General features: G+C 40.6%; 2 protein-coding genes across 5 annotated transcripts in view; one reads left to right on the forward strand and one right to left on the reverse strand.

Annotated features, from left to right (window-relative positions):
* The window catches only part of VIM (vimentin), a 174,927-nt gene that overhangs the window by 139,982 nt on the left and 15,288 nt on the right, over positions 1-19,657 (reverse strand). The gene's annotated exons all lie outside the window — the stretch shown is intronic.
* ST8SIA6 (ST8 alpha-N-acetyl-neuraminide alpha-2,8-sialyltransferase 6) overlaps positions 1-19,657 on the forward strand; it is a 72,467-nt gene that overhangs the window by 35,960 nt on the left and 16,850 nt on the right. For 2 of the 4 annotated variants that reach the window (XM_059842482.1, XM_059842456.1), the window contains one exon: positions 1,227-8,842. The exons of the other annotated variants lie outside the window; for them this stretch is intronic. The gene's annotated coding sequence lies outside the window, so the exon portion shown is untranslated. Of the gene's footprint in view, positions 1-1,226; positions 8,843-19,657 lie in introns of those variants that run through there. 4 annotated transcript variants of the gene reach the window in all.

Consider the following 19,657-nt stretch of genomic DNA (forward strand, 5'->3'; position numbering starts at 1 on the left):
GTAGGAATGAGTTTTTGAACTCCAACCAAACAATTAAATGTGATCTATTTCTGACAGAGAGCAGCAGTGACTCCCTCCACTCAAGGTGGAGCTGCCAGAGCAGTATCCTTTAAAGCAAGGGGATGCCTGCTTACTTTCTCAGCAGCTAACAACAAAAAGAATCTTTTTTTTTCCCAAACTGTGTCAGCATGTGATATTTTTTTAATCTTGAAATTTGCTGCAATCCAAGTAAGTGATAAATACTGTTATACATAAACTATTTATAACTGTAGAATTCCAACATAAGCTTAAATTCTGTTGAAATTCTTTTGTGCTTGTGGTGTCCCAGTGTAGCTAGAGAAATAAGAACTAAACCACAGTTCAGTTATAATTACCTTGAGCAAAATGATGCCACATTTTAAAATAAGGACATCTCTGGATTCCTGTCAAGCAACCAAATTGCAGGCTGTTCTTGACTTGGGCAAATATTATCCAATGTGAAATTAGTAGATATTAAAAGAAAGGTTTGTTGCCTTAGAATACCTGCAGTACAGCTTTTGAGCACACACTTTGCTTATGCATTCAGTGAATTAAATGTACACATTAAGAATAATGTCAGTAATGAAACAAATGGAGAAAAATTGTTTCTGGTTTAGTTAAAACCTATCAGAATAAAAAAGTCTAGATTAAATCAAAAGAGAATTTATGTTAGATTTCAATTCAAATGAATAAGTATTTACATATCTAGAAGGGTTTTGGTTTGGTTTCTCACAGCAGAACTGTCTTGTTGAGGAAACAGAATAATTGCAATCTGAAGCGATTTCAAAATATGAGTAAGATAATATAATTTAGAGCATATCCATATTCAAATTAGCAATGGATGTGTCCCCATGAAGATACTGGCTAGACCTGGCCTTGGTTAACTTAGGAAGCCTGAAGAGCGTGGAGCAGCTGGGATAAGTGTGAGTGGTTCTGGGGGTATCCAAATGAAGGAGTCCTCCTTTAGAAAGAGCAGATGCTCGAGTTAGACCAGGCACGAGCATTCCAGCTTAGCTAGGGGAATTCTGAGAGCCTGTGATTCTGTATAATAGATCTCACAGACTCACAGCCTGAAATACAGATGAAAAACTGATGCAGAAGGTGCAATGCATACAAAGACTAATGTTTTGGCTTATTTCAAGTATAACAAGCATTTTTTTCTACTAAACTAGAAATACCAATAACATATTTTATTGCTTTAATTTCAGGGTGATGATCCTAAGGAGAGAATTTGTGTATATCTCAGCAGTTCGGTGTTGGATTTGATCTGATGTGATTTTGTGAGCATTAAACTGCATATAATACAGTTCTACAATAATGCTACAATAGAGAAATATTTTACACTTGGGGAGAAAAGGGAGAGTTTTTTTCACACAGTGACTGCTACATTTAAAAAAATTTGAGTGATCATTTTTTAAAATACAAAGTAACAATTATTTGAAAAATTCTGAAACTCCTTACTGCTGGTTTAATGGTAGCAAAGCACAATCTCAGGATGGTGGCAATATGTGACATTCATCATGTTTAGCTTCTAGAGGATCATTAAAATATTTTGACATATGATCTCTGGTTTTGTTGATATCACATAGTATAGGCAATAGTCTCCATATGGTGGCTGCATTAGTTGGCAGTGAATGTTTTCAATTAAGAACTTCATCCTGTAAATACTGGCATTTTTCTGCATGACAGAAGTGATGAGAAGAGCTGAAGAGGAGTAATTAATTCAGAGCCGTGTCATTCTTAGTTTTCCCAGGGTGTGCACAGATGAGAAAATCCCTCAGGTCAGAGGTAGTTAAGTGGTTTATGGGCTTTCATTCTGTGGGCAGTAAGTAGTGCTGTGGATTTAATGGGCTTTCATTTTGTGAGCAATAGATGATGCTGTGGATTTAATGGGATCACTCATATGAGTGATGTTAATTCTGAGAACACATATGTGAAGGACCAGAGCTTTATAATTATTTATAAACCATTCTACTTGCTTATGATCCTGTCTAAGGTCCAGTTCAGCTCCAAATGAGGACTGTGAACCTAGTTCCACATTACAATCCCCAGGGTCCTGGTAGGGCATGACTTTGCATACATTCTTGCTATTCCAGTTATTTGTCTTGGCTCATACATGACAGAATTTCCATTAGAAAGATGATGGGTACCAAGCCTATAATTCAATTTCTTTTCATGTAGTAGAGCTTGTATTCCTATGTGACTACAGATAGTGAAACTGCACTAAGCATTATTAGAAGAATGTTCCTCTTGCCATCAACCCCAAGCTCATCTACACCAGGATGTATGAGAAAATGGACTACATTCAATATATTCAATGACTATATCCAATTTATAACCTGTGTAGTTCTTTAAGTTTTCCATATGGTCCAAGAATACATGTGGAGCAACATCCTGCTGCAAGAGAAAGTGAAATATCAGCCCAGTGGAAAGAATAATTTTAACATTTACAGGAGCTTTGACAAGCAGTTGTACCCTAACTATTACTGCTTATATGCTTATATGTGCAGGAAAAAAAAAACCCAATTGAGCAAGCAAAATTTAAAAATTGTAATAACCAGATTCTGATAAGAGTTTCATGGACTTCATGGACTCTTTTGAGAGTCCTTTGAATGGTCAGTTCAAAAATAGAGTGTCCTTCTTCTTTTACACTCAGATACTATCAGGTATTTTGTTTAGTAAAATTTCTTTTGCTGCTGCAACATTCAATCCCAAATCAACTGATTTAAAGAGCATTCAGTATTCCACTCTTTGAGGATTATATTTGCAAAAAAAAAAAAAAAAAAAAAACCACTCAAATGAATTGGAACTTATAAAATAAGGTTCAGAAAAGCCTTTTAAATTTATATTTCATAAGAGCATTACTGTATTGTAATATTTGAATGCTTACCTTGCAGCAGTTTTATAATCACATAAACACTCCTGGAAGTATTAGAATCAATCAATATGGTTACAGGTCTGTTGATTGAGACACATTCAGCATCTGGATCCATTTCCAGGAATAATGGTATCAGAATCCAGTGTTACTCCTATCCTAGCAGAAGTGTCCATAAATTCTGACTGCAAATATGAGCAATAAAGCCCATTTTTGAAAATAAGGGGTAAAAAATACATAATGCTTTGAGGCAATAAATGATGCCACTAATACACTTATGGACCTCTGAGTGTCAGTAGAGCCTTTAACAGAAACAAAGACAGCAGAATTGAGCTGCTGAGTCCATCTGCATTACCAGCTGGTAACTGGAAGAGGGGAGCATAGGGGTTTGATTTACTGTGATCTGTTCTAGTTCCAACATCACAATCCACATTTTTTATTCCCCAGCTGTGAGATTTTTGCCATTTTCTGGCCACAGTATCTGCTGCTCATGTGCAGGGAGCTGGCTGCTGAAAGAACCTGCACTCATAACATGAGTGTTATGGATGATTGCCTGTTGCAACATCCTAGTTATAGATCAAAGAAAAATTTGCTCCCAAAAGAGCATCTCCTCTGCTATGAATCACTCACATGGACTGTTTATTATAGAAGCTGTGCAAAGGGATGTAGTTGTTGTCCTTTGGGTGATGCAAACAGCTGAGGTTGAGGACAACCTGGCTGCATTTCATCCAGGCAGACAAAGGCACACCTGTGTTCATGTAAGGACTGTAACTTACTCCAGTCTGTTGTAGAGCAGTGAGGTGATCTTGGCTGTGTAGCAGCTACATGGTTTGTCTTGGGGAAAATGCATCCATCTTTTGCAGGTTCTTACATAGTATCCAGAACAATTGCAAGTGCTCTATGTGCACATAGAGATAATGCAACATCATTCTTTGCTCAGACTAAATTCAATTAACTACTCAACCTGTGTAAAGGGGCAAAACTTGAGAGTAGAAGTAGAAGATGGGGAGAGGAAAAAAATTTATTTGCAGCAACTTTTTTCAAAAGCATTTGTTCGTTTGTTCCATGTGGCGCTGTCTCAGAATGAATGTAAACAGTGTACCATGACACACCACAAAGAGCTGAAGTTACTGACTGTGTGTCAGAACTATTTCTGTGCAGCTACATTTTTTGAAAAACAGGTGTATTAGTGTTACTGGAAAGATCATCAGAATACATTTTAAGAGAGATTTAGCCAAAAAGAGGAAATCTGTTCTGGCTTCCTTGATGAAACGAGGTCTTAACTGAAGTGATCTGATGCAGCACTCACAATTGAGAGCAAATGGAAATTTCTATAGTATGGACAGCCACTGACTTTTTAGCACTGTTTCTGTGAAGTTTAAACTTGCCAATGACTTGAAGACCTGATCTTCCACTCTCTCAAGGCTCTCAGTGATTTATATGGACCACAGGGCTGATAAATGCTTGAAGGAATTGTTGACCTTTCCTACCCTCTCCTATAAATGCTCTTAACTTTCCATAGAATAAAAATATACTCTATTAGACTTTAGATTAAGGTCCTCAGGCCTTGCCCCAGACATGAAGTTAGTATGAGATGGTAGATGCATCCACTTCACTCTGCAGGAGGGCAGACATTGGACTAAGCTTTGTTACAGGTACTGGTGCTCTGTGCTGGGTGGCTGGGTCGTGTTAATTCGGACATAGGGTGGGCAAGTTAATAGTGGCATTTCTGCATCAGGGGGAACCATCAGATTGATCAAGACTTGCTGAAGTACACTCACTTTGGGAAATGTTGTCTTGGGTAGCTGAATACATTAGTTCTCATTTATTTTACACCTGTGCCAGGTTAATAATAATAAATGGATTTGTTACCTGGGAGTGTTTATGCCACTTTTGCAAGACTGAGCCAGCATCAGTTTGGATTAAGGATTCTTGACCAAAGGTTAGTAAGGACCTTTCAATTCCCTCTATTTCACATCAGGAATATTCATTTTTAGGCTTTGTGGACCTCCAGTGCTGTCACATGCTGTGGAATGAATGTTGAGATTAAATAGTTTTCTAAAGATAGAAACACTGACAGTGTGCTAATATTTCCACTGTACCTTTGCAGAAGCTGACAGTGTCCTTGCACGACTGCATCACAGCATCATTAGATTAAAGCCTGCCTGGCTGCTTCTATTCCTATTTCTCTTCTGAATCTCTAATGTTGCATCCTCCTTCAGGATCCAGTCCTGCCTTGAGTTAGTTATTTGTCTCTTTACCCTGTGGAGTGCTATGCAGCCCCGTTTAGTGTCTTAAGGAGTTTGTGTGACTGTGAGTCAAACACTGCTATGCTTGCAGCATAGTAAAACATGCTGTAAATGACTGGGTTTACACCTCAAGGAAGGGCAGCTTGGTGTGATATTCATGCTGCCAAACTGGAGGTGCTAAAGTAGCTCTGTAGCTCCATGCTGACTTAAGCTGGAATGGCTGCAAGGTTCAGTCCCCATTCTTGTGCTGCCCCCCACCCTGCATGCCGTGTCTGAGCTTGGCCTGTCCCACACCGAGCTCTTTTGGCACTCTGAGATGGTGAAACTCTACCATGGCAACAGAATGAGAAAACTGGTTCATGCCAAGAGACGGGGGAATTTCACAGTAAAAGCAAAGAAGGGGGTAAAACCATGCAGGTAGGACTGTAGGGACACAACAGGTGCCTTTTGTTATCCAACAACTGTTGGACAGACCCAGTGGTACCCTGGAAGCTTGACCAAGTTCAGAAGGTGACATCTCTGAGGGTCTGCCTGGTCAGAAAGGAGAGATGGGCCCTGCAAGGGGGATTGGCAGCACAGCAGCTGTTCTGTGGGCCGGATCCCGTCTCTCCCTGAAGATGCCTTAAGCACCTTCGTGGTGCCAGAAGGTGCTTAAGGCATCTACACTAAGGACTCTTAAGGGCTTACACTGCTGATTATTGCTCACCCTTCTTTCTTTCCAATTTAAGTCATTTTAACAAGCTGGTGACCCCAGCAGATTCAGAAATGACAAGCAGAAAAAAATCTCACTTCACTGATGGTAAACTTGCATAAACTTGCTTGTTATTCAGCATTCCTTTGTGTTCAGCCTCTTCTAATCCCAGCATCTAAAACAGCATCTGCAGAGAACAGAGGTGAACAAGGCCTGAGGGGGTTGAGACCAGTTACTCTCACTTTGATTCTCTTTCCTTTGTACATTAGTGAGATGACTGACATACCACCATGCTTGACAAAAGATGAAATTGTCTGTCTTGAGTGACTCAGGAAAAGAAACTAAATTTTCTAGGTGACTTCTGACCTTCTTTGGCTCTCTAAATTACTAGCAAAATATTCCTGTTGTTCGGTATTAGTTGATTTTATTTAGTGCAAATATCTGGATCAGTTAATTCATCTGGGTTAATTGAGCATGTACACCTTGAGCCTGCACAGACTCCATGGTGGAGCTGCAGCCTAACACAGAAATCAAGGTTTAAATCCATTTGACCTACAGATCTTTTTTTGTTCTGTCACTTGCACTGCTGTGACAAATTTGTGGAGAGAGGTCCTGAATATCCAGGCTGTAGCTCCTCCAGGGACACTCAGGTCCACAAAGCACACAACCACCTGTATACAGGAGTCTGCAAGATCAGATCCAAGGAATATTCTATGGAGTGCTTTATTCTGCAATAGCTCTAAGTCAAACAGCTGATAGCCACTTGCTGCACTCTCTGAAGCAGTAGATTTCTTTGCACATGAGCCTTTTAGTTAATTATATCTTAGTTGAAAATATTCAAAGCCCAGTAATCCTTCATCTTGTGGTACTTCAGCAGCAAATCTTTTTAATCTTTAGGTCTGCTAGCCAACAGGAGTGACAAGGGAGCATGTAGTTACTTGAGAAGGCCCAGCTCCCTTTATTTTGAATTCTGTCATTTTAGGTAGGACCATCCTTTGGGTTTCTGGACAGAAAAATTTCAAATGCAGCTAATCTCTCAGTGTACTCTGGGGAAATCCTTAAGGCTTTTCACCCACAGCATACAACAAGTGGGCAGATTTATATTTATTAACCTTTGTTCCAGATTTTCATAAAGTATTTAATTGGCTTGAAATTATCATTGTGATCAAGTAGAGCAGAAACACTCTGCAGCATGCCACTGAACAAAGGGACTATTGCTGTTATTTGGTGGTCTCCTTTCATAAGGGCACATTTCAGAATACCTTCCTATTCTGGGAACATGGCTCACCAGGGGAGTGACCCGGGGTTACTGGGTTACAGCTACAGGAGTAAGTGTCAGTGTGCTCTCGGTGTCGAGATTCCAGCAGTGCAGCAAGGGCTTAACATGATGGGAGAACCTCAGCTTGAGTTTGCCATGGAGCAAGGAGTCAGTGTAGTACTGTGATGGGTGGTGATGGAGCTCACATCACTCTGAGCACAAGCAATAACTGCCCTTGGGTGCCAGGTGTTGGCAGATACTGGTTTAAGGATGAAAACAGTCTGGCTGTGACTGGAGCCAGCATCCTCATGTTGCCACCAAAAGAACATTCAAGTCTGTCTTTTGCTAAATCCTGGTGTACCTTCAGCAATACATCAGTGTTTGTTGCTGCACCTGGTACTTCTGTGTCTTTGTTTCATCCCTCTTTTCTCCAGTGCATGATGGAAGTATTTAATGATCCCATCATCGTTTCAAGGCAAGAGCCCTCAGAATGAATAATGCAAATGGTTGTGACAGGATAGCCTATTGTCAATATTGCTGGGTTTAAATTCCTCACTGTTCACTTTAGTCCCTGACAAGAGGAGATTCTTCACAGCAAGTCTGTAGGCCAACACCATGCTAGGCTTCTCACCTCTTGGCTCGGCTGTGAGATGTTTCCCTAAAAACACTTCCTCCTTGGTCTATTTATTGTCAGTGTTTACAATACAAACTCATTATTGAAATCTTGTGACATTGAAGTATAACAGCTGCCATTTCTGCGTTTTTTATATGTACTGTTTATATAGTAGCTTCATATATATTCTTTATGTTAATATTCTTGATATTCTTTTGAGTACCTAATTAAAAATATTTTAAATATTCCTCTTGTTTAATGCCAGAGTAAAGTGTGTGGGAAGTTACATAATGCCACCTAAAAAACAGTCACACAAGCCAAAATAATTTTAAGGGTATTTGACTGATTCCTGGAGGAGTATTTTTGTTAGTCATTTGGACACTTGCATCTTAGATTTACCTTTCTAAGACAGGCCTAAGAGGCAACCTCTGCTTCTGATTTAGTTCAAGATCTGCAAGGGACAAAACAGGTGAATGGAGAGGTCCTACACAGGGCTGCTACTCAGCGATGGCAAATGTGTGGCTTTTCAGAAACTGCTGGTCCATGTGCCAAAATGTAATTTCATAAAGTTACCATGATAGCTTTTGCCCAGAGGCTTCATTGTCTCTTAAAATGTGTATTGTTTGCATTCATTTCAGCTCCATTCTTTGCAATGCAATTGTCAAAGCAGAGCTTACTCCCCCTTGGGGCTGGTATAATTGTGCTCCTCCACATGCACCAAGCTCTCTGAAGCTGCTAGTGTAGGCTCTGCTACTGCTGTTCCAAAAATGTTCCTCAAATTCTCTCAGTGCTGAACTTATTTATGTTTTCAGATGTGAACTTGATATTGTCTGAGTAGAATGTGTGCAGCATTACATAGAAATGTCTCTGCGCAGGGTTTAGGAGGAGGCAGGAGCCCCTCAGCCGTGTGTGTGCTTTTATTACAGAAAACCAAGATGAAGTTGTATTGTTGAGTCATCTGTTACAGCTGGTTTAATTTGTACTTTGTTTTCCTGTTTTAAGTGCCTGATGATTTTTTGGTCAAGGAGGCAATGGTTTCATTGTTATAAGGCATACTTAAAATTCTGTACTTGTTACCTGTTCTGTAATAGAATATTTTTGCAATTTATGTTTGGAAATAAAGACTTATTAGGCATAATTGTGGTGGGTTTTTTCTTCTGTGAATTCCTGAGACTAAACAACCAAAAATATGTCTCCTGAGGCAGCAGCATATAAAATGCATTAGTCGGAATCCTCTAGAACAGTATTAGCAACTGACAGTAGAAATGTGGACAGTTCCTTAAAATTGTGCAAGACAAAAAGCAAGCTGTGCTTAAAGGCAAGTAGAGGGGATTGGGGCACTGGTGCATGTGTAAATATCTGTTGCTTAAATGGTACCTTCAAGTGATTTCAGTCTTTTCTGTTCTTGAATGACAACATAATTAACCATCTTCTTTTGTTACTTCTAATGACTTGAAATACTTTCAAAAATTAATTATTGAAGAAACAGCAAACATGGAAAGGAACCAAACAAGAAAACACAATTGTTACCATCTTCTTCTGAAAATCTCTCTTAAATTTGAAAACTATCTCTAAAAATAACTAAACTTTTCAAAAACAATGTTTAATGGAAAATGTTTAAACAAAGGATGCAAAAGGATTTTTATACAAAATACCATGAGTACATGTCTGATAGATGTGTATCAAGTAGATTACTATGCATATTTTAGGCACTGATGTTGGGGTTTTTTCTTAATATAGGTTATGGGTATATGCAAAGACTGAAAGTTGTGAATGAATTTCAAACAGATCGAGTTCAGAGAAAGAATTTTCCCTCCAAGCATTTACTTTTTACTTGTGGGCAGAAGGCAGTGATAGAACTACTGTGCCACTTACTGTGACTTCTCCAAATAGAAGCTGACTGCCTCGTTAAATCAGGTCAAATATGTACATGCAGCTGTTTTGTGAAGAGGACTGTTATCCTTTAGGGCCCTCTAGGGACTGAACTGCAATTGCCAAATTTTATTGCAGACAGATCAGAGGTTTAGAACTAAAAGCTTTTATTTGGCCTCATGGACCATCAAGTGACTTCTGCCTTAAGATTAAGATCTGGATCTTTGTGGCCTACCTCCTTCCCATAGTGCATGAGTTTTTCACTGATGATCACAACCAAAGGGTTTCCTTTGTTTGCTGTGCCTGCAGCTGGAATAGCATATATGAGTGATGCAGATGCAAATGTGTCCCCATAATCAGAGCAGGTTCTAAATCAGAAGTGTGATTTCTGCTGAGGAAAGTGTCATAGATTGAGCTTTGCCATCTCAAATATTTATGAGCAGCCAAATGTTGAAAGAGCAGCACTGCCAGGTGATTTGGACTGCTTGGCCCAAGAACAGAATAGCTGAGTGCAGCCCCAGACAAAGCATTGCCTTCTTGTTATTTGCTGTTTAGAAGGGGAGCAGTGTGGGAAAAGTCAGCTGGACAAGAGAAGAACAGGAGGGAAGTGGTTGTGCACTGAGATTGTGCCTGTCCTGCACTCATTGTACCTCTGGATCACGCCAAGCTCAAACCATGCTCCTCAGGGCAGAGTACCTACCACCAAGATGGCACTCCTGCCGTGGGTAACACTTGGTCACTGGTGTTAAAAGGGCATTAGAAGGAATGTTTCCAGGAGCAATTATATGCTCCAAAACCAGGTTAGGTTTTCCTCTTGCCTCTGTTAAGCTAAAATGTCATAGGAAGATTTTACAACATGAGAGCACTGGCTTAGTCCAGAAGAAGAGCATGGCCAAAGTCCATAAAAGCCATGGCAGTGGGCTAGGGAATCTGGAATCACAGCCACAGCCCAGCCAGCAGCTGAAAAAATAAACAAATGGGCTGAGAAAAACATCAGCATTTTAAAAGGTGAGGACAGATTGCTTGCTTCTCAAGGATCCCAATATGCCCATATTCTGGTAACTGAATGTGCCTGAGTTTTGAGATACATGGCTGAGTTTTAGCTTGCCTCTTCCATCCTGTATCAAGTGTCTGTGTCACACTCTCTCTGCACCAGAGCAAAATAATACTAACTAGGAATGTTAAGGTCTCGTGGCCACTGCAGACTGATAGATGGAACCATCTGGTTAATGGAGATACCATAATGAAAGCATTAGTTCTTAAGTATAGCACTGCAGATATTTTATCATGTAAATGAAAAAAAGAGATCCCAGTGAGGACTGAATTTAAGCTGCTGTCTGTTTTGTACAGTACAGGGAAGCAAAGCTGAATTAGTCCAGGAGCTCACATACTGCTGCTGTCATCAGAGGAAGAAATGCTGGGTGTGCTGGGAAAATTATATAAGCATTAGAAATGGAATAACTTTCATATTTTAAATTACTTTTATTATATAATTTGAGAGACTGTTAAGGCAGAAGTATTCTGACTGAATTTTAAGCACAGTTGTGTTTGTGTAACTCCACCCCTGAAGGGTCATTGATTCTTTTTGTTTAGTTTTTAATCTTTGTAAGAACAAAAATTGCTCTTTTATTATGTGTGGAGTTTTAATAAAGTAAAATCACTCAGTAAAGGTCCCTCAGTTTGAACTGCCCCTTTAATACCAATAGCTTCTCTTGAACAATATGCAAACACTTTTGTGAGCCCTAGGAGGACACCAGGAGTGGGCTGCAGCCTCCCACTGTGTGTGCACAGAGCACAGCCACAGCTCCTGCCTCTGGGCTGCTACCAACCCCTCCCTCAGGTTCCTGCCTGGAAGGTGGGAATGATGGTCTGAGTCACCTGTAGTAGAGGAAGGAGTGGAGGTGGGTGGTGGCATGCCTCAGTAAATGTCCTGAAGTTGGATTATGACATAAAAAAGAAGCAGAAGGACTCGTCTCTCGCTGGATTTTTAGTTAGTTTGTTCTCTTAAAATAAAAAAAAAAAAAAAAAAAAGAGAAGATGATGTTCACTGAGGCATTGGAGTAGAAGAGTAAGAGACAAGGTTCAAGATGCTCTGGATAGGCTTGTGTGTGATACATGATGGAGAAAGATTATGAAGGAAGAATGGGGGGGTGTGATTATTAAGTGGCAGAGGGAGTGACCTCAAATGGAAGACTGCAGTACTCAGACATTGAATTCACTGTTCTCCATCAAATGCTGGTGTAAAATAACTGTTTTCAAAAGCCAAACATATTGAAGCACTGAATGGGTGAGAGTGGGAGGCACCTGACTTTCCTCAAAGCTGAGTGAAGTGACAGGAGGAATTAGCCCAAGACTCATCTCACCACCCAGTCTCCAGTTCAAGGGAGGGAGACTTATGCCAGGCTCCATGGTCCTTAAGTACAGGAGGCTCCTTCATAGTCAGAAATTTATATATAAATTTCTACATCATAAACACCTACGTTTACTAGATCAGTCCCATCATGTCCTAGACTTTCCCTATCTACATTGAATGTTTTTTTCTACGGTGCCTGAGTCATAGAGCTCTGAACTCTCTTGGCCCTATTTGCTTTGCTGTAATACAGATGATAATTTCTAGGATGAAATCTCTTTTTCTGAATACATTTAACATCTTTCAGAAAAGTCTAAAACAGAAACTATAAGAACATTAACTTAGAGCATTTTTCAAGTTCATCTTACTTGCAGTGCAATAAAGTGAAGTGACAACTGAGGTATGACATGAAGTAATTATACTGATTGTGTTGTACGTGCTCTGCAGGAGCTGAATTATTTGCTGAGGATATTAATTTCAAAAGTCAGACATCAAGAGATCAGCTGAGATGAAAGATCTCTGCAAAGTGACCTCAGACTAGGGGAAAAGAAAAAGAAGAGAGGGGAGCATGGCTCAGCTGAAGAGTCTGCTGTACAGTCTGGCAGTGAACTGCAGTAGATGCATTTTCACACCAAAGGTGGTTTCCATGGAACTGACTGCAAGTGTCATCACTACCGTTCAAAGTCACCACTGTGGATTCCATTTATGGTCACGGAGAGAAGTGGAGTATAACACAATGACTTGTTTTAGGTGTCTAAATTAGCTGGTGATAAATTCTAGATTATTTGGTTTATAGACGGAGTTTAGAGTAGCTGGGCCATCATGTTCAGTGTGCTGGCCTGCAGTTCAGTGTTCTACTGTGAGCGAGTGGGAGAAATGCAGGTGCAACCCCAGACTGAGCTAACACCTTCCTTATTCATACACAGCCATGACTTGACTGAGACCTCATCATTACCTTAGGCATTACTCTTTGTGAGCAGGAAAATAGTAGATAAGTAGGAGACTGTGTAACATCCCTTAGAGAGAGCATATCATGATATCAGGTTGATAAGGATTCTCTGAAAGAGAATAGGTATAGATTAACCTTTGTGAATAACAAACCTAGTGAACAATTTCTTTGACCTCTAAAACAATTTTTACAGTCACAAAAAGTTAATCAGAATGTAAAAGCTCTTTATCAAATGTTCACTGTTGAAATCAGTATTGGATGTGTGTACTCCAACTGCTGTGCAGCCCTGAATAGACACATTATAAGTGGTTTAATCCGATTGTACTTTGGCTTTAGCTTAGTTTGTCAATCTAGCAGGGCAAGTCAAACAGCTTTCACTTAGGGATTTTCACTGCTTCCCTTGGATAAATTCATTAGCAAGGCATAGAGTAACTGTGAGTCTGAGGGACTCTGGGAGCCATGGAAATCTTCCTGATGGTGCCAGAAGCAGGAGGGAAGCAACAGTAACTGGAGGCCAGTTCTCTGTGACATGACACTACAAGGAGAATGTCATGAAGCTTGACTGGGCAGTATTCATTGAATCTGAATACCCACACTCAGAAAAGAGGTAAGCAGTAGCAAAACCATGATTTTGTGCTAACAGGGACACTCCCCACATCCCCTTCCTTAATATGTTCCACATGGCTTCATCTGTCGTTTGTCAGAAAAAGTGTCAAACATCTTTAGCTTCACTAAAGTGTTAACTTGGCCAAAAAACAATGTTCTGGCACATCTAGAAAAGGCTGGAATCATCAGGGTTATCACTGCTACTGACTCACAGTCTTCGTGCAAAAACACAGGCACTCCCTGAGTTGAAGGCCCTGGGCTCAAGGGTTTTGAACACATGTCCAAGGATCCTTGGCCCCTTATAGTTTTGGCTGCTAAGGCTCAGTCTGTACTGAAGAAAAGCCTGGCCTATCCAGCCTGTCCCAGGGTAGCTATCTGGGCTGCCTTCTGTAGTCAGAAACAGGCCCTTTATCCCATCTATCACTGTGCTGTTATGCCCCCTGCCCCCCACCCCCCAGCAGCAGAGAGACAGTTTGAACAAGAGATTTAGGGTTTTGGTAGCAAAAGTAAGTGAGAAGATCACCTTACTTACTGGTTAAGGTTGTATCCTTGCATGGCACCATCAATTGCCTCAGTACTCTGGCCTGTGCAGCACAGGCACTACCCACAGGTGATAGTGAGAACAGGTGCCAAGCAATTCATGGCCATCATGAATCTTTTCTCACTTTCCACACATCTGGAAATGAGGTGAGACATTGCAGTTCAGATGGAAGGATGCCTTTGTAGGGAGCTTTGCAGCTTTTATGTAGTGGGAGTAGACACCAATCCCTGGCTTTCTCTATGGCAAAGCACTTAGTCCTATATTATTCCCTCTCTGAAATGGGGACACTAATGCTTGGTCATCTCCCAGTAGTGTCATGGGAGTTGATGGTACATCTTGAAGTCTATTTATATCCTGTATGATGGAGACCACGCATGACCTGCAGACAGACAGTATTTCCTGTCCCTGAAAATGCCAGTTTATCTCCTGCTGCTGTTTCTCACACAGGTGTATGTGGCTGGCTATGACATAAAGCACAACTGGACAGTTTAGACTTACAGTACTATTATTATGAAAATTAAATTACAAAGATAGAAAACATCAAAACATTAGGGAGAAAATTTAATGGTTTTGATCAGGCCTTCTCCTGCATTTTCTTACTATTATTTTTAAACCAGAAGTGCTTCTTTCATCCTTTAGTAATCACCCATCTCCAAGAAGTGAAAATACTCTTGCAAAACTAATAAATGAGAATCTATTTGCAAAGACATTTATTTATGCGCCTGGCACTTCAGGGTGCTTGGAGGGTAATCTCAAACTGTGAGCTCTGCACTGTGTAAATTTAGAAGCGATTTTTCTAAATGTCAAGTATTTATTACATGAAAAAAACATTTGGAGTGTAGAGCAGGTCCCCAGTGATACACAGTGCAGTTGGGGAAGGGCTTCTTGGATGAACAGAAATAATATTTGAGAGATGAAAAGCAAATGCTCTATTTGAAATTGCTTTGTGTGCATGGAAAGGAGCTTGAACAAAGGTAGAAGACCAGTTCAGTACTTTGTTTTGTCTCATGCATAAAATAGTGGTTTTCCAAACCTTTATAACATTTACACAAATCTGTCTTTTCTCATCCTGCAGCACTTCTACAATCTCTGCTTCTCCTTCTTACCCTCATAACAGCTCCAGCAGGCTCCTTTCAGACCACAGAATGCAGAATTTATTCATGTAGGATTTTACCCACGTAATGCCTTACCTTAAACGTCAGCATATCTCTAAGTGTGAAGCAGTTAAGTGCAACTCTCCAGCTGGAGGCTGATGATGTGGAATACAAGGGACACTGATCTTTTGTGAGAAGCCTGTGATGGCTGTTGTTTCACATGGAAATATGAGAACCATCAGAAGCAAGGGAAGGAAAAATTGAAAGTGGCCTTACAATGACATCAGCCAGCTCCCTCAGCACTCAGTGGCACATCTTCTTGGGGCTCAGGGGTTTATGTATGTCCAGTTTGTTTATGTGTTCTCTGACCTGATTCTCTTCCACCAAGGTACAACCTTCTTGCTCCAATCTTTCATACTGGTCTCTGGGAATTCCTGAATGTTGTCTTTTTTAGCAAAGGCTGAGGTGAAGAAGACATTAGGCACCTCAGCATTGTCCATGCCCTGCATCACCAGAACACCTGCCCTTTTCAGCAGCAGGTGCACATTTTCAATAGTCTTCTTTTTGCCCCTTATGTATTTATGGAAGCTTTTCTTTTTGCTCTTGGCATTCCTTGCCAGAATAAATTCCATATGGCTTTGGCTCTTTCTTAACCATGTCTGTTTGCTCAAAAGGTGTCTCTACATTTATCACAGGTTACCTGACCCTAATTCTACTTTCTGCATACTTCATTTTGAGGTCTGAGTTCTTCCAGGAACTCCTTCACAATCCACACAAGTCCCAACGTTTTTGCTTGACTTCCTGTTCTTTAGGAGGGATTGTTCTCAAGCATAAGGAAAGTAATTGTTGAATATCAACCAGCTTTCTTGGACATCTCTTCCCTTTAGGCTTTTATCCCAGGGGACTCTTTTAAGCAGATCCCAGAAGAAACCAAACTCTTCTTTCCTAAAGGCCAGTGTTGGGATCTTGGTCTTTGCCCTGCTGTTTCCTTTCAGGATACTTAACTTCACCATCTCTTGGTCACTGCAGTCAAGGCAGCCTTTGACTCTCACATCCTCAGGGAGCCTTCCCTTCTTTCTAAGTGTGAGGTCCAATGGGGCACCTCTCCCTGCTTGCTCCTCTGCCACTTGGGTCTGGATGTTTTCATCAAGGCTCTCCAGGAGCCTCCAAGGCTGTGCTCTTCCTTCAGCAGATATTGGTATGGTTACATTCTGCTGTCAGGACCAGAGCCAGAGAATGGGAGGCTGTGAAAGGCCTCATCCACTTCCTGATCAGAGTAGAGACCCTCTACATCAGACACCTCCTTCACCATGGAGGTGCCTGATCCCTTGAGCTGGGGCTGCTCCTCTGCTGCATCTGCCATTGCACAGCAGCCTGCCCTGTTCCCTGGCTGGGGGAGGTGGGACAGTCCCTGGTGGTTAAGTCATTCTCTGTCAGCCCATGTGGGGAGCATCTAAAGTGCTTGTTCATCTGATGACAGTAAGTCAAGGTCTGTGGATAAAGTCATATATTTCATTAGTCCATTCAATCAAGTTGGGGGAAAATGACAAACTTGCATCTGAAAGCTTTTCTTCATGTCTGAAAGAGATGCTGTGAAGTTCAAAGCAATTGCTCCAAATTCAGTTAGGTACATAGGAGCTCTACTACCTACAGAGGAAAAGGCAGATAGGGAATTATGGATTAAAGAACAGAAAAGCTGAAAACATATCCTGCAAAGGACAGAGAGAGACAGGAAATTTACAGCCTGTGAGGAAAGTAGAGAAGTTAGTGGTGAGTATAGTAGCTGCATGATGTACACACACACACACAAAAAAAAACCCAAACAAACAAATAAACAAACCAACCAACCACAACAAGCCTTAGAAGCCAGAAAAATTAAAATGCTGATTAGACACAAAGATATTTTTTGAGATGCTTTATGTCCTGGTTTCATGTGGGAATAGAGCTGATTTTCTCCCTAGTATCTGGTACAGGGCAGTGTTTTGGATTCAGGATGAAAATAATGTTGATTATTCTCACTGATGTTTTGGTTGCTGAGTAGTGCTTGCACTTGAAAAGCCAAGGACTTTTCAGTGTATCATGCTCTGAAAGTGAGGAGATAGCTGGGACAGAGAAGAGCCAGGGCAACTGATGAAACTGGCCAAAGGGATATTTCACACCATAGAACCTCATGCTCAGGATATAAACTGAGGGGACTTGACCTAGAGGGGCAGAGCTCAACTCAGGGATGGACTGGGCATCAGTCAGCGGGTGGTGAGAAATTGTATTGCACATCACTTTTTCCTCCTGGGTTTTATTCCTCTCTCTTTTTCTTTTCATAATCTTCCTTTCCATTGTAATTATTATTATTAGTAGTAATAGTAGTAATACTTCATACATTATCTAAATTATAAACTGCTCTTATCTCAGTTCCTGGGTTTTACTTTATCTGATTCTTCTCCTCATCCCACCAGGGGTGAGAGGGCAGGGAGCAAGCAAGTGGCTGTGTGGCACTTACTTACCAGTTGAGGTTAAACCATGACACCATATTAAACTGAGAACTGCCCATTATCATGCTGAAAAGCCTTCCAGAAAGAGGAAAAGGAAAAGGAAAAGGAAAAGGAAAAGGAAAAGGAAAAGGAAAAGGAAAAGGAAAAGGAAAAGGAGAAAAGGAAAAGGAAAAGGAAAATGAAAAGGAAAAGGAAAAGGAAAAGGAGAAAAGGAAAAGGAAAATGAAAAGGAAAAGGAAAAGGAAAAGGAAAAGGAAAAAGGAAAAGGAAAAGGAAAAAACCTGCAGAAAGCACCACCCAAGTTTAAAAGGACAGTGAGAGGAACTACTAGACTCTGACAGAAGTCATGCCCAAATGGGAAACCCAGGAAAATCTGGCAGTTGGAAAGTAGATCTCGGATCAAATACCTGTTTAAGTGCCAAGTTGCCAATAAAAAACGCTTTCAGGCACATGCAAACCATGATGTCTGCCAGAAATTCAGTGCAGCTGCAAGTGAGATAGTCAAGAAGTAGAAGGATTACTCAGCAAAAATAAGAAAAAACTTAGATGAATGCAGCTCATTAAGGAAAAGGTGAAGGCGCCCCCCGAGACAGATGAAGAACAATCTCAAACTGAAAAGGTTTTGAAACAAATCAATACATTGACAGGTAAGAAGAAGGCAGAATGGCAACCATCAAGCAGCTCTGCAGCAACTGAGCATGAAACTGTTAATTTGTGAACTGCAATGCATCTGGTGTTAGAGGAACAGACAATGCTTGGTATAACTTCAGACTCTCAAAAAGAGGCTACAGGGTGATGCTGAAATCTAGAAAGCAACAATGCTAGTGTTTTTACTTGGAAAGATCAGGAGGAACTGTGAGAGCAGCTATGCTGGGTAGGATCCACACACATTTTTTCCCAGGGAAGTCAGGCTTCATGGATGTGGTGGAAACATCTGTAGGATTGTACAAGCTTTGTCTGTAAGGGTGGTGCAGATGGAAGATTTTGTAAAAAAAATTTACGTAACTTCAGATTTCTAAGAGATACAAAGGTCATGTTCTCCCAGTTTTAAGCTATAGGGCAGGAAATGACAGAAATAATGGAGAGCCTTAACTGTGAAAGGAAGCTGTCAGCGTCCTGCCACAAGTATTTGTACATTGGACTTTACCATTCAATACATTCCCCAGGGACCTAGCCAAGGCTGTCCAGCAAATTGACAAAAGAAAAAAGGGCAATCAATGTTAATGCTGAGCTCAAAGATGTAGAAGGGTATTGTGCTCCTACATAACTGGGTGATCAAATGAGGAATGAAAATTTAATGTCAATGACAGCAAAGTAGGGGAAAAAAATAACTCATAGCTGTTTGTCCTTAGGAAACAAATCTTTGAGTCACTTTGGATAACATTCTGGAAACATCAGCCCAGTACTGAGCAGTGATCAAAAATTAGCTAGGATATTTTTACTTACTTTGAGCACAAAACAGGAGTCCTCATTTTGTCACTCTGCACTGCTCCAATGCACATGTTTTGAAGATCACATGTTCTTAGTCACCTTGTTTTAAATAGATCACAGCAGAACTAGAATGAGGAGTAGAGTGATGAGGATTATCATGGTTACAGGATGACTTCCTGATGAGAGGCACTATAGATGTTGAAACATGCATATGTGCTGGAGGAGAGCAAGTAGAGAATCATAGACTCACAGAAAGTTTTGGGTTGGAAGAGACCTTAAAGATCATTCCACCTTTCAACCTCCCTGCTGTGGGTAGGGACTCCTTTCACTAGACTAGGTGTTCAGATCCCCATCCAACCTGTCCTTGAACACTTGCAGGGAAGGGAAATCTGTCAAATGAAGGATATGAGCATCAAATGAGGGAAATGGAGAGGATTGAGCACAGGATGATTATTTACCAAGTTTCATAATGCAAGAACTCCTGGAAAGTCAACAAAATGATCAGACAATAAAGATAAAATAATCAAAATGCAATGTTCTTCCCTGGTACAGTGTCATAGTATGAAATACACCCTGTTAGAAACTAAAAATATAAAACTACTCAAACCAAGTCAGACAACT

Source organism: Haemorhous mexicanus, chromosome 1 (assembly GCF_027477595.1).
Source record: "Haemorhous mexicanus isolate bHaeMex1 chromosome 1, bHaeMex1.pri, whole genome shotgun sequence".
NCBI lineage: Eukaryota > Metazoa > Chordata > Aves > Passeriformes > Fringillidae > Haemorhous > Haemorhous mexicanus.